A 15082-nucleotide genomic window follows, 5' to 3' on the forward strand; every position below is an offset into this window, starting at 1 on the left:
AATATTAACACCTGCTTCACAGGAGTTTAAACCAAGACAACACATGTATAGGGGTTAGCACTGAGCCTGACACATACTGGAGAGTCCGCATGTGCTACCTATGATCATATCTGAGCATGTTGATATATTTCCTTGGGAATGTCACCCTCCTTTCTGCCTCAGTAACTGTGCATATATGGTTTGCCCTAGAATATTCCTTCCTACTTCCCATCCTTCCACCCCCCACCCACAACTCAAATGTGTTCACTCCATTAACTCTTCTTTGAACTCAATGCAAAGGTCAGTTCCTTTGAGAACATCTCCTCGCTTTTACCACTGCTGGTTTTCTTGGCACTCCACACATTTCCTTACACAACTATTTCTACAAGTCTATGACCACAAGCAAGTTGAAAGCTTGGTCAGGGTCAACGTTAGCCTTATTGTCAATAACTGCTGTAGGCACACTATAATTGTTAGTTAAATGAATGAAGAAATAAGTAAATTAACTTAAAATGAACACCATAAGGCAAGTACCAAGTTCTGTAGACATAGGTCGAAGGGGACACCCATTTGTTTCTGAGGAACTCAAAAGGCTTCTTAAGTTGTGAGTTGAAAGGTAGAACTTCAACAGGTCATGATGCAGGAAAACCATTTCACTAACATGAAAGATTGGGGTATTTTTTAAAACACAACTTTGTAATTAATTATAGAATAGTCTTAGGTTTATAGAAAATTTGTGAGGATAGTACTGTGAGTTCCCACATGCCACACCCTATTATTTCCTATTTTTATTCAGCTAATATTAACATCTTATATGAGTATGCTAGGTTTGTTACAATTAATGAGCCAACATCTATGCATTATTATTAATTAAAGTCTATGCTATATTCAGATTTTCTTAGTTTGTACCTAATGTCTTTTTGTGTTTCAGGGTACCATCCAGGATCCCATATTACACTTAGTTGTTTTATCTCTTTATGCTTCTCTTGGTTATGATAGTTTCCCAGACATATTTTCCTTTTTGATGACCTTTGAGAAGCGTTGCTCAGGTTATTTTGTAAAATGTTCCTCAAGACGGATTTATCTGATGCTTTTCTTATGATTAGACTGAGGTTATGTATTTCTAGAGGAAGACTACAGAGGTAAAGTGCCATTTTCATCACATCATATCATATCAGTACACACTAATAGTGACTTGCCACTACTGAAGTTGATCTTGATCACTTGGCTAAGGTACTGCTCGTCAGATTACCCCATTGTAACATCACTCTCCTCCGTGTTCTTCTATATGGTCCTCTTTGTAACTGTGTGACAAAGTCACTATGTGCAGCCTACACTTAGGGAGTAGACAGTTATGCTTCACCTCTCTGAGGTTATAACATCTACTAAAATTACTGGGAATTTGTCTGCATGACAGATGTGTCTCCTCCCTCCCATCCACCTTCTATCATTTATATCAGTATGGACGCACAGATGTTTATTTCACATATTGGGTTATAATCCAATACTACATTATTTATTTTGTTGCTTAGAATGGTCTAGTTCTGGCCACTGTGAGCTCTTTCAGTTGGTTTCTGTGTCCTATCCCCCTGCACTGCCCCCTCCTCACCTTTTTTGAGCACTTCCTTCCTTTCTTACTCTACAAGTTGCCCCAGGCTCATCCTGAATATTTCCTACCCCCAGTCCTAGAACCAGATTTCTCTAAGAAGCTGGTCAGGGCATTTAAAAAAATATGCTCTAGTAGATGGAACTAAAGACCTGAAATGGGATTCAACTGGAGAAAGCTTCCTTCTCCAGAAAGAGTACTCAGTGTGATTCTGTTTCAGTAAGGCACTAATAGGGATTTTGAAGCCAAGAACTGACAGGAACTAGATATGGTTCAGAAGTGACTACCCTGGCCGCTCTGTTAGGGAGGGGTTGGAGAAGTGCAAGGTGGCAAATCAGAAGAAACAAAAAGCCAACGCAAAATTATGAGCAAGAAGTAAGGGGCCTGACCTTGGATCATGGGAAGAGTATTACATTGTTGCCTTTATTGGGATTAGAGTTAGTGAAATAATAGGGCTAATCACATTATTCTCCTCAACCCAGATACTGGCAATCAGGTTGCTTTAACTTATAATTGTCATCTCTGACTACCCTTAGTCAATTCAGTAATTGCTGGTTTTATACTTCATGAAAATACCACCAATTCTAAAGTTACCACTTGGCTTTAATACAAGACTAGAGCAACATTTATGAGCGAAAATGGCACAAGCTATAGAAAATCTTCTAGGATACATCTTGAGTCTCATTTGATTTACAGTTACATCAGTGACAGATATGCCAGTCATCCAAATTCCTGCTCTGAGTTAAATAATGTGGACAATGAGGTGGGCACTGGAGGCCCAAAGCCAGTCTCTCCTAGCATCCTTGTAGATAAGCCAAAGCAACTGCTCTGTGTCAGCTCAGTGCTCACTGACATTTACTGAACTTCGATTGGATGCTGGGCACAGTACATGGCACTTTACCTACATTATTTATAAACCTCTCAGCAACTGTAAAGGCTTTTGTCCCTACTTTACAGATGAAAAGCTGAGATTCAGAGAGATTGAATAACATTCCCCAAATTACACAAGTGTGAATCAGTCTGCTAGACTCCAGAGCTTTGCTTTTGTGCATCTTGCCACAAGTAGTCATTCTTTATTGATGAAGAACTTCCAAGAGGAAGTCAACACTTTACTACAAAGATTATCAGAGTTAAATATCCAACTCACACTTCTTCCCCCAATTACATTCTGACCCCATTTGCTACCACCTTTCCTTCCATTGCTCTGCTCTAGGGACACTGGTCTCCTTGTAAGCTATTTCCTGAACATGGCAGGTGTGGTCCCTCTTGAGGGTTACTGTAAAACCAGAAGGTTGCTCTAAATATGAGGCTTCTCTGGCCTTCTTGACAAGTTAAAGTATGCCCTACATGGGACATGGCAAATCTCTGGCTCCCTCCCTTGCTTCCTCTACACCTTTGCCCAGATATCATTTTTTTCAGCCTCACCTGACTACCCTATTTAAATCATAATTCTCTTAGAAAGCTTTAATGATCTCCCTTATTTTGTTCCATGTCCTTGCCTGTGTCACCTGCAGAATATTTGTAATTTTCAATTACTACATGTAATTTATTTATTATCTTATTGTTTTTATGTACCCTCTCCCCCCAATATAACCTCCTCAAGGACAGATACTCCTACTGTGTATTTATTAAACACTGTCTGGCATAATATTATTAGTATTTGATAAGTGTTTAGCAAGTGACACAGCTATATTACTAGTGGTAATAACTCTAGTAATACAGGAGTTAGCCATTTCTTGACTACTTACTTACTATGTTCCTGGCACCATGATAGATACATTATAAACTTTTAATTCATTTTATGGCTACTAAAGCCCAATGAAGTTATGATTATTCCCATTTTACAGGGGAGAGAACTGAGATCGAGAGTAGTAAAAAGCTAGCCCATGTGTTAAGAACCCAGGTACCTATTCTCTGGCAGCATGTGGACCAGAGGCCAGATCTTCTGATCCCATACACAGTGCTCTTTCCCCAGTCCCATCCTGGCATATATGTTGTAATTTCTCTGAAAAAGGGAGGATAACTCAGTGGCTAGAAATTGACAAGTGCTCCATTTTCATTCATACTTTGTGTGTAAAGTCAGTGACCCCAGACCAGGTCTTCCATGGGCTCATGGATTTGCACACAGGAAGCCAGAGAAACGTTGCTCTACATAACAACCTCATTTGGTCTTGACAGGTTCAGCTACAGCTTCATTTTATACCAACTGCTTAGGTATGTCAATGTGGAATATGCAAGTAGGTCCTGGAACCCAGAGGACCCTAAAATTTAGAAAGCCTGATTGGACCTGTCATAGCCAAATCTGAATCCAAAAGTTTATATTTGTGACTGACCTAGCCATAGACAACCAGAGCAAGTTAATCTGGTCCCTGACTTGTACTGATGAGATAAAAATATTAGGTCATTGACAGGAAATAGCTCAGTTCTCTTATAACAACAGGGAGAGAATTTTTCAAGATGTTCTGTAACTATAGTCTTAATTATCTATTGTCTTTGTCAGCTGGTTGCTTGAAAAAGGGGACTGAAAACTAAAACATTCCCCAGCTTTGTCCTGCTGATGAAAGGGAAGGGTAAGTTTTGTCATAACCATTCCTAGAAACTAGAAAATTTTTCCTTCAAATTTTTTTATCTGCATTTTAAATCGAACTGTCCTTTCAAACCTAACTGCCAAGGTTATTGCAAAAGCATAATGATAATATTTGTCATGTAAATGTCTTTCAGACTTTGCTTTGGCGCCAGTACCAATCCAGTCCTAAATTTTATCTCAATCCAAGTCAAAATGATTTCAAGATGAGCTATGGCCTCTCAAAGCAGTCATTTAAGTGCTGAGAAAATTGAGCTTCCCTTTTTTGCTTATGGATTATCTGGAAAATAGCTTCTTTTCTGGACTTCACGCAGCATTTGTAGTAAGTAAGGCAAGTAAGATGGTGAGGTGACCTATTAGCTAAAGGCGAAGAGTGTGGCATAAAGAACAGGCCAGTATAAATGCTGTCTGTACTACTCAGATTTTCCAGATTATTGCTCTCATATCATTATTTGACTTTGTCTATGGGAAACATCTGAGGTAAAAAAAGAAATTAGACTCATATCCTAAATCTCATTTTATAAGAGGTTCTTTTAGAGTAGAAGGTAAATGCAATAATTACCCAACTAACATAGGTCAGTCTAAAAATGTTATATATGTTAGATGAACATCAATTTCTCAGTCCCCCTCTACCATAAATTTTCTAAATGGTGGCCTTGCTTCTCACTCCCTTTTGTCCATGTTCACCCTAGTGGCAACAGCAAAGTCCCCTGCAGGGAACCTCCATGAACAGCTCTCTACTTTCTTTCCTGCTTTTTTCTTGTGTTTGTCAGACCTCTGAGCACATTATCAAAACCTATTTTTAACAGGAAGAGAAAGTTTCTAATATCCAAAGGGGGGGGGGGAGACAGCATTTCAAGATTATTTCTGGCAGCAGCAACTCTCTCTGAGCTGGAGAATAAAAAAAAAAAATGCCAAGCCCAATATGCTCCAAGCAATGATCCCTCCTTCCCAGCTCAATGCATCACTGTCTTGCCCTGCACAAGTGAGGAAACACAGAGATAAATTGCTAAGGGTAATGTTTCTCTTAAAAAGAGTCCCCATTGATGACAATTATATGTCAAGATAGAAAGAGATGATGAGGTTAGAAATGACTGGCAAGCAGATGGCTAAAAACTTGAAGGTTGGCATCATAAAAACCCTGCTTGCTCCCCAAATGGTCATCTAATAGAGCTCCTACCAAGCCACTGGATTGCTCTGGGCTACAAACTGGGTCAGCCATTTAAGAATGGGCACTTATGGGAAACTGCTAATGTCCGATCCTTTTTGTCTGCCAAGGAATTTGACATTCAGTCATATAGTTTCGTGTTGATGGCTTCATGTCAATGCTGAAGCATAGCCAAGCAATTCGAAATTATCGCAACACCAGGTTTTCTGGGAAAGGAAATGCTAGGGGAGAGTATAAAGTTGGAATAGAAGAGAATAATCTTAAAAATAAAAAGGGAGATGATAGAAGTCTAAACCCTATACTTTATTTTTATTTTATTTATTTATTTTTGATCCCTGTACTCATCATTCAGGTCTTCCTTAAGTGTCCTTGAACTATACTGGCAGTTAGATTCCCCTGCTATGTGATTCCACAATCTCACATTCTCCCACAATAATATTCACAATGTATTATTTTGACATTTTCAAATAATGTCTTGCTTTTCCTGTAAAGGGTAAAGGCAGTAATTTTTCTTTTTATTATCACTCTATTCCTAGTGCTCAGCTTTGAATCTGATTTATGTTTGGTCTGTAAATATTTGTTGAATGAACCTTTCCCAAAGACTAGCTTTGGATTCCCATGGTATGATCTCTTTGCAAGCCAAACTTCTCTTTTGCAGTGCATCTCCCAATAGCAATGTTTGTCTATGCTGTTGGGCTGGACACTTTCTGATAGGAGGGACCACATCTTGTTTATTTCTTTATCCCTAGTGCCTGGCATAAGGGTAGGAATTGACACATTTGCTAAATGACTGAATGATCAAAGGAAGGAAAGAAGGAAGGAAGGAATCAGAGGAAGAAAGAAGTAAAGAAAGAAGTGAGGGGGAGAAAGAGTTAACAAAGAGGAAATAAAAGAAGGGAAAAGAAGAAAGATGGAATATAAAATAATCCTCTTTGGGGGAACTTTTCCTATTCAAATATTCATATGTGCTCTTTTAAGAAAATGAACTTGAAAGATAGATGTAGCTTTTGCCAAAAAGTGACCTTCTAATACACCTTCTAGAAAAATTGTCTTGGAACTTTGGTTTGGGGTAGAGCCAAAATGTACAAAGGCAAGTTTTTTATTTCGTGTGAAATGACTAGAACATGAAATAGCAATTAAGAGTAATCATAAGGAAACTTCAGTCCTCACTAATAGTTAAGCCAGGATATATCTGCTTATAGTTGAGGGCAACTTTTAGAGGAAATGAATAAAACGTAATCAAGGAATGTTAAGACTGACATCATTATTTGGATCCTTCCATATTCACTTCAGGGCAAATGGTCCCTTTCTTTAAAAGCTGTTATGTCTAAGACAAAGTACAGTTGTTGTTTTTTTTTATTCACTCCCATAGGATGTCTTGATCAACGCCTTATAAATAGTTCTTTTGGAATGTATTGTAGTAGATGTCAGAAATGCATATTTAAGACTGTTAAAAATGCTTTATTGACCCAGTAGACTGGAAGGAAGCTCCAAGCGTCTCAGTCTGTAAATCACTGACAAGAGAGACACTAATGGATCCTTAAGCATGTTTTGGTCAAGGAGGACAAAATGGCTGCTTGAATTGTTTATGCTTCAGATTAAACAAATTACCATCTCCTCCTTCCTAGGGCTCTGGGGTATGTAGAAGACAGATGAATGTAGGAAAAAAGAACAAATTCTGGGCTGGACATCCCTGTTTGAGGCAATATAGCATAATGAAGATTCTAGAGTTAGGCTGCCAAGATTCAAGTTCTGGATCTGTTGCTTCTGATCATTTTTCATGCTGTGCCTCAAGGTTCTCACCTATAAAATGTGGATAATAAAATAGCATTAATTTCAGTTGTTCAGAGGATGGAGAGAGTATAAGAATTAAGTAAGTATAGGCAGTTTTAATAATATCTCATTCAGTGTAAGCTCTGAAAGGCATTCTGCTGTTAGTAATACTTTTGGAATTAGAATTATTACGGAGAAAAAATGATCCTTTCCATTTTTCCCTCATTTCACTAACATGGACCATTCCTCATAGCTATATCCCTACTCTCAGTCCAGGCCAATGACTGGAAACATTTAAGCCCCCATTCCCCTAGAACAAGATTGCTAAAAGTAACATATTACCACAATAAACATATCACCTGTCCCCCAGACTTTTTTTTTTTTTTAAGGAAGAAAATGGCTTACACATTGGATACGCTGAAACTCTACTGTAGAAATCACTTTTAAAAACTGCTCTAACAACATGCAAATAAATTTTCCCCAAAGATAACACCAATAAGCTCATAAGAACATCTTTGATTCTTTAGTATTCTTTAAATACTATAGAACTTTGACTCTTTTCCAACAAGGATGACTTGGATAGCATTAGGGAGGATAACCCAAGTGATGATTTGGATATCAAATGATCTGGAATAAAGAAGTTGTATTCTACTATTTTGATGAAGGCAAGGGTTAGAATGAAATGAAGCTTTTAGAGGAATAGCTATGTCCATTTTCCCCCTCTAATGTACAAAGTTCTTCACCTAAATCCCACTTGGATCTCCCCCAACTTTTTGCCTAAACCAAAATCACTGGTCCAGCTGGGTGATAAGTTATCAGGATTTCCTTCTCCATTGCTAGCCTTCCAGGCTGGGAATGATACAAAAACAATTTTTATCAAAGAGGCAGGCAATCCTATTTTACATCAGCAATTTCTCTGGCTATGGTAATTTCCCTAAAATTACATGAAACACTGACCTTAAAGGTTGAATATGATAATTTTGAAATTATATTTCACATAACCTAATTTGGGTTACTGGTTGGGTGACTGAGAACAAGTTGTAATTTATAAACTCTGGTCCCTCATAAGGAAAATGCCCAACTCTACAAGATTTTAGGAGAATTAGAAAATTGTGTGTTAATACACCAAATAGCACACAGTAGGCATACTATAAATAAAAGCTAACTTTCTTATGATTAAGATAAAAAATTAAACCCCATTTTAAAGATGATACTAGGGATGCCTGGGTGGCTTACTGGTTGATCTGCCTTTGGCTCAGGGCATGATCCCAGAGTCTTGGGATTAAGTCCTGCACCATGCCCACCATGGGGAACCTGCTTCTTCCTCTGCTTATGTTTCTGCCTCTCTGTGCCTCTCATGGACAAATAAATAAAATCTTTTTTAAAAAGTTTTTTTAAAAAAATAAGGACAACACTAAAGGCAGTTACTTCTTGCATGAATTTTTTTTTTCTTTTTTAAAAAATATTTTATTTTTTTATTTATTCTTGAGAGACCGAGAGAGAGTGTGTGTGAGAGAGAGAGGCAGAGACACAGGCAGAGGGAGAAGCAGGCTCCATGCAGGGAGCCTGATGTGGGACTCGATCTTGGGTCTCCAGGATCAGGGCCTGAGCCAAAGGCAGGCGCTAAACCGCTGAGTCACCAGGGCTGCCCCACTCGCACGGATTTTGATAGAAAGATAGAATTGTGAAAGGCTGAGAGATGGAAGAATTTACCTTTCAGTCTCCAGAACCTCCTGTCAAAGGTCTGGACCATTCATGCAATGGTGGGTCTAATGTGCTCTCTTTATTGAATCCCTGCCTATCTGCTCCTATGTCTTTATTCATTTTTCTCTGTTTCTTCACAGCATTTATTTAATAGCGTACAAGCAGAAATACTCTCTGAGATGGAAGTCCAATAACAATTATAGACTTGTTTTATTCTCTTAAAATGAGATTCTCCTATTATCCTTTGCAGGTGAGTATAATGGATGTTAATAGAAACATAACACTATTAGGAAAACAAAATAATTCCTCCGTTAGGAAAACATAAAAGTACAGCCAACCGAATAAAGCAGGCAATGTGATGACTCCAAATCCATCACCTCTAAACCATAACTGTTCTTTGACATTTTTTCCTCAAGCTAAACAACAACAACGAAAATGCCCTTGGAACAACATTTCTGACTTGGCTGAGAAGCAAAGACAAAAAGACTAAGATACCCTTTGAGATAATCAAGGAAAAAAGTGGCCATCAAATACTCTCCTTTGAAAGAAGCATTCTCACTTTAGGGTCTGAGGCCCACCAGTAGGTCGTCCTGCTGAGTCAGGAACTGATCTTAAATTGCAGGCTCTTCCTTCGGTATCTGCAGGCAAACCACATGAACATCCATATCCATCCGCGAGCTAATTACTCCCAAATTCCTAATTGAACTGTTAAGCATTATGGAAATCTGTTCTACAAACATTAAAATTAGCATTTTGCATCTACCAAATTTTATAATTAAGGGTTTTGTCAGGAAGTGGTCTCTAGAGTAGCAAGAGGTGGGATTTCTGTGAGTCCCAGAGGGTTCACGTGTGGTACCATGGTTAAGAGTACAAAGTTCAGGTTGGATTTTGGAGCTCTGTTGCCTGAGCTGTAATACCGCCTTTCTCTCTTTATTAGCTGTATTTACCTCAGGAAAATCATTTAAGCTTTTCATTCTTAGTTTTATCACCTGTAAAATGGGGAAGGTAATAGTGCAGTCAGGATGAGCTTGTGAGGCTCTATGAGAGAACACTGGCAAAGCACTTAGAACAGTGCCTGAAGTATAAGAATAATGCAATTTCCTGCTATTAATATTCTTGCTATTATTAGTTTTAGCCATGGCACCCATCAGAACTGCTAATTGACTGTCTCTGGCTCTCTTCTTCCTGGGCTTACTGGTATTCTTGGTCCCGTTGTGGGAGGTGGGGCCGTGTGACTATTTCTGTGTTCCTGAAGTGACTTATCACTTCCATGTGGAGTTTTTAATTCTCTATGCTAGGTTCTCCCAGGCTCTCTTCCTGCTGGTGTGACAACCCAGAAATATTTTAGACAGGGGTTGGCAAACTTTTCCTAACAAGGTTCAGATAGTAAATATTTTTGGCTTTATGGGCCATCTGGTCCCTGTGGTTAACTACCAAACTCTGCAATTTTATTCCAAAAGTAGCCATGAACAATACTTAGACAAGTGAGTGTGGCTGTCTGCTAATAAAATTTCACTTATAGAAACTGAAACTTGAGTTTCACGTCATTTTTATGTGTCCCAAAATATTCTTTTAGGGTTTTTAAAAGGCATTTAAAGAGGTAAAGGCCATTCTTAGCTCATTGGTGGTACAACTAGATGGTGGGCCAGATAGGACCTCTGGACCACAGTTTGTCCACCCATTTTCCCTTGTTTTAGATGGTGGCTGCTCTAGCAATTCTAATTGCGAGGGACTTCTGGAAACACAGCTCCACTGTTAAGCCACAATAGGCATGTTGCCCATTCAAGAAATAAAATTGTCTTAAGCCAACAAGATTTGAGGGTGATTTGTTGGTCAATCTGTTTGCTAGCCTCATCTACCTAATAAATTATTCTTCCAGATGATTAAAGTAAAAGAAGTATTTTGCCCCCATAAAAGTGTTTAAATAACTTCCATAAATATGTTTAATGGTAATGAGGATGGCAGTATCTCTAAGGCTTTCATCTGTGAAATACAGTCTTTCAAATCTGTGTCTTCCTTGGAGAACTAGGACGAGATATAGCTGCTTAAGCCTCCTCCATGCATAAACCTCATCTGAGCCAAGAATCTGAGCCCTGTCATCTTTATATTTTATTGGGTTAGCTGAGAGGTAATAATACAAGGATATATTTATTTATATCATGAGATTGTGTCTCACATTCACAGCCAGAGAGAGCAGAAAACACACATTTAGGGGCAAAGAAGACAAACAGAAACTCTGATTTGTGTTACACATTGTAGAAGTCATTAACTATGATTCAGGTAGAAAAACTTACTACTTCTCTTTTTGACAGTGATGACAATTTAATAGTATTTGACTCTACCAAGTTACATACAGCGTCCAGAGGCACTGAAAGGGACTGTTTATCAAGATGATAAACAAGGTTTCATTTTTGTCCCTGGCTGTGTGGATGTGATCAGAAGGCTAAGGCCATCCGAAAACCACTTAGTCTGGCCACTGGGCACAGGTTAACCTACTTGGGACCATCTGCACTTGAAACAAGCTTCACTTAGCGTACCTTCTCTAAGCAGGTCAGTGCACTAAGGGAGGTATGAACGCATGAGCAGTGGGGCATGCAGTGTAGACCTGAGGGCTGAGGGAAGGGTGTTACTCCTACTAAAAACCCACTCTCTGGGAATCTCATTCTTAAGAGATTTCAAACCACAGAGTGAGCGAGCTTTGGCTTCTGGGTTGGGTAAAGCAGGTTTCCACATGTCAGCAGTGTAGAACGAATTTGTATGAGTAGGTATAATTAATGCTTAGAAAATAAGTGTTTTTCTTAGTGTTACTACTATTATTTTTGACAGCTGAGGCAGTCATTAAAGCCATAAGTCATTTCTCCTCTGTGGTAGGGCCCTGTTCTTTCTGCCTGCCCAGCAAACATTCCCACCTCTACTGGTGAATGTTTCCTGGTTTTCCATGAGAAGTCAATGGTCTTCTTCCCCATTGCCAGATCATGGAGTTTTGGGGATGCTGGTTCTATCTCCACTTCAGGAGAAGGCATGAGATTTAGGCAATGTGTATCTCTAGAGACTGAAGGATTGTGTTCTCTAGAGACTGAAGGATTGCTATAAGGGCTGGTACCTGGCCTAAACCATATACAATGAGAGCCAAATGCAAAACATTTATTCTTGGAAAGTAATTTTTTTTCTACAGCAGCTTCTGATAAAACAATATAAATCAGGAGCTTGCCACTAGTATCATGATAGAAAGGCCTCAAATGAATGGAGCCAACACAGAGGGAAGCCAAGTGGAAAACTGCAGTGTTCCTACACCATTGGTGGTGATATTTGATGCAACTGTGCCTGAAGGTGAAGCCGAACTTTAGTCAGTATATGCCTTTTTTTAATAAAAAAAAATGAAAATTGAGTTTAACTTAGATTTTCTGCTACTTGCAATAAACAGATTCATGAAATACTGTTACAATATAGGCATCAAAAGATTGTCAGCAATCATCTTTTCTTCTTTTCTATCAACTTATATATGGAGGACTCTGTTAGATGCTAAAACTGAACTACCTGAAGTGCCACTTCCTCAGGGAAGCCTTCCTAACTTCCCTAATTAGGTGACTCATATCTCTTCCCTTCCATTCCTAACATTCACAGCACTGTAACCTTTTTCACTTCAGCACATTTACAACTGAATTTTACATCTGTTCAACAAATACTTTTCATGACTGTGTCCTCTAATTAGTAAAAAACTGTATGAAAAGGGGCCAAAAATGTTTTCATTGATCACGGTGTCCTGAATGCCCAGCATAATGCCTAACTGGAAAACCACATCGCCAACTCAGTACTTCTTTTTCATAGAACTAGAACAAGTATTTTGATCAGAGTGGCCAAATGACCACACATTCAAGAATATTTTTCTGTTCTCCTTTTATTTATGGGTGGAAACATGACATAGTTGTTATCAATGGGTTACAAATTAAAGTCTAGTGAGGCTATCTAGGAAACCTGGCTTTCCTAACATATCAACTACCCCTCCCTATTTACCATCTTCTACTTCTTCCTCCCTGAAATGCGGGCTTGTGGGCTGATATTACAGTAGCCATCATGTGCCAGTGAGAGAAAGGAAGGCTAAAACAACAACATAAAACCAAAACAATGTCACCAAAACTCTACTTTCAAATGATTTGTTGCATGAGAAAAAATAAACCACCCACCAATCTGTTTAATCCACCCATCAGTTGGGGTTTTCTGTTACCTGACACAAAATATAGTTCTAATACATTGGTATATGTTAGGAGTTGAATAACTATTTGTAAGATGTATAAATAATGAAAGGAAGTAATAGTCCTTGGCTTCAGAGATCTAGTTGAAGAGTTTAGACATAGAAAATAATCAGTATTTCAAAATGGAAAGTAATAAATGTCATGAGAGTGTATGGATCATTACTGGATGTTTCTAAGGAACCAGGAAATACTACCTTTGTCCTAATGAGCTAGGTAAGTCTTGTTGGAGTAGAACTATTTGATACAGGTTGTTGGTGCTACAAGGATGACTTGTTTTTGCAGTGATTGGGAAACATATTTTTGGTAGGACAAGTTGAATGAAGGCCTAATGATGGAGTCAGTGACAGATTCCAGAGTGGCTGTGTTCATGCCCTATAGATTCTCTTCCTGTTCAGCGAGGGTGGAACTTTTAAATTTTTAAAAAGACTTATTTATTTGAGAAAGAGAGAGAGAGAGAAAGATATTGAGCAGAGCAAGGGACAGATGAAGAGAGAGAGAATACTCAAGCAGACTCCCCACTGAGCACAGAGCCTCACGTGGGGCTTGATCCCAGGACCTCGAGATCATGACCTGAGCAGAAATCAAGAGCCGACATTTAATGGACTGAGCCACCCAGACACCCCAATGAGGGTGGAACTTTTAAAATACAGACTTTAAAACAGAATACAGCAAATCTGATAGGATGTTACTCCTGTAATTAGGCTACGTTATGTGGCAAGGATGACATGATGTCACACCATGGTTATCTCTATATAGAATATTGTTACTATTACATTAGGGAGACTATCGCTAGCTTTAAAGAATTTTAGTAATTTTACTTTACTATCTAACTATATCTCTTTGTTCTATTTTAAGTTGTGAGGATTGGATAAAAGGATGTCAAATGACCAGGATAATTTTTCCTGGTTTCTTATCAGAGTTGGAATAATAAGCAGAGGCAACAAACTCCTCTTGAAAATTGTTACTTATAGAGACTTAGTTTCTAGAAATGCACTGTGGTTTTGTGACTACCCTGAGAATTCTTGGCTGGAACACTAACTTTATATTTTATTAACAGGCAAATATTGATATGTCACTCTGAACTTCCTAAACCTTAATTTACTTATCTGCAAAATGGGAATAATGGTGACTATCACTTTCTGTAGCTGAAACCCTCTGTTCTTGCTTGCCTATGACTCACTTCCCCTTCTGCTGATTAACAGCAATAAATCCTTTGGGGAGTGACCACCCCACCTTAATTTCAGTTCATGCAGTACAGGTGAACAAAGCCTCGAAAGGTAGGACTGTGACCTAACATAGGCCAAATGGCATAGTCCATCCCAGCCACAAAGATTGGTTTGAGGGTGAGCCTGTGATCCAAGTTGGTTCAGTCAGACTAAACCTCAGGGCTGTGTGGAAGTACTGGGTGCAAAGCAGAATTCTTTATGCTGGGCCTGAAGATGTGAGCTGACCTTTGGGGGGATTCAGGGTGAGACCAAGTCAACAGGGAGAAAAGTGGAGAGAAGTGATAGCAAGGGACCCAGCCCTCATGACACGTTTGAGTGGCCAGTGTTGAATTTGAACTTTTTACATGTGCCAATAAATCCTCTACCTTTTATTGTATGTGCTAAGGCCATTGGGGATTCTATGGTTTCTTTCTCTTGCCATGTCTCCAACTCTCCGACAGAAACTGATATCCAACAATTCAATGAAGCTCTGACAGTAACTACTTGGAGTTTGCACAGACCCACAGATTGAAGGGCTCAGTCCCACAAGAATGAACTCACCTCAGGCACCAGTCACAAATGCGGTGCCCAAATCACCTGCACTTCTGTCTGACTTGGTGGTAAATTCAGAGATTCCTAAGACCCTGTGTCATGTTCAATAATTTGCAAGAATGGCTCACAGAACTCAAGAAAGCAGTTTACTTACATTTATTGACTTATTATAAAGGGTACAACTCAAGAATAGCCCAATGGAAGAGATGCATAGGACAAGGTATGGGAGTGGGGTGGAGTGTCTTGATTGGATCTTTC

The 15082-nt window shown here is 38.9% G+C and overlaps 1 protein-coding gene across 2 annotated transcripts in view; it reads right to left on the reverse strand.

Moving 5' to 3' along the window:
- TAFA1 (TAFA chemokine like family member 1) overlaps window positions 1-15082 on the reverse strand; it is a 492358-nt gene that overhangs the window by 118223 nt on the left and 359053 nt on the right. The gene's annotated exons all lie outside the window — the stretch shown is intronic.

This window comes from Nyctereutes procyonoides, unplaced genomic scaffold, assembly GCF_905146905.1.
Source record: "Nyctereutes procyonoides isolate TBG_1078 unplaced genomic scaffold, NYPRO_anot_genome, whole genome shotgun sequence".
NCBI lineage: Eukaryota > Metazoa > Chordata > Mammalia > Carnivora > Canidae > Nyctereutes > Nyctereutes procyonoides.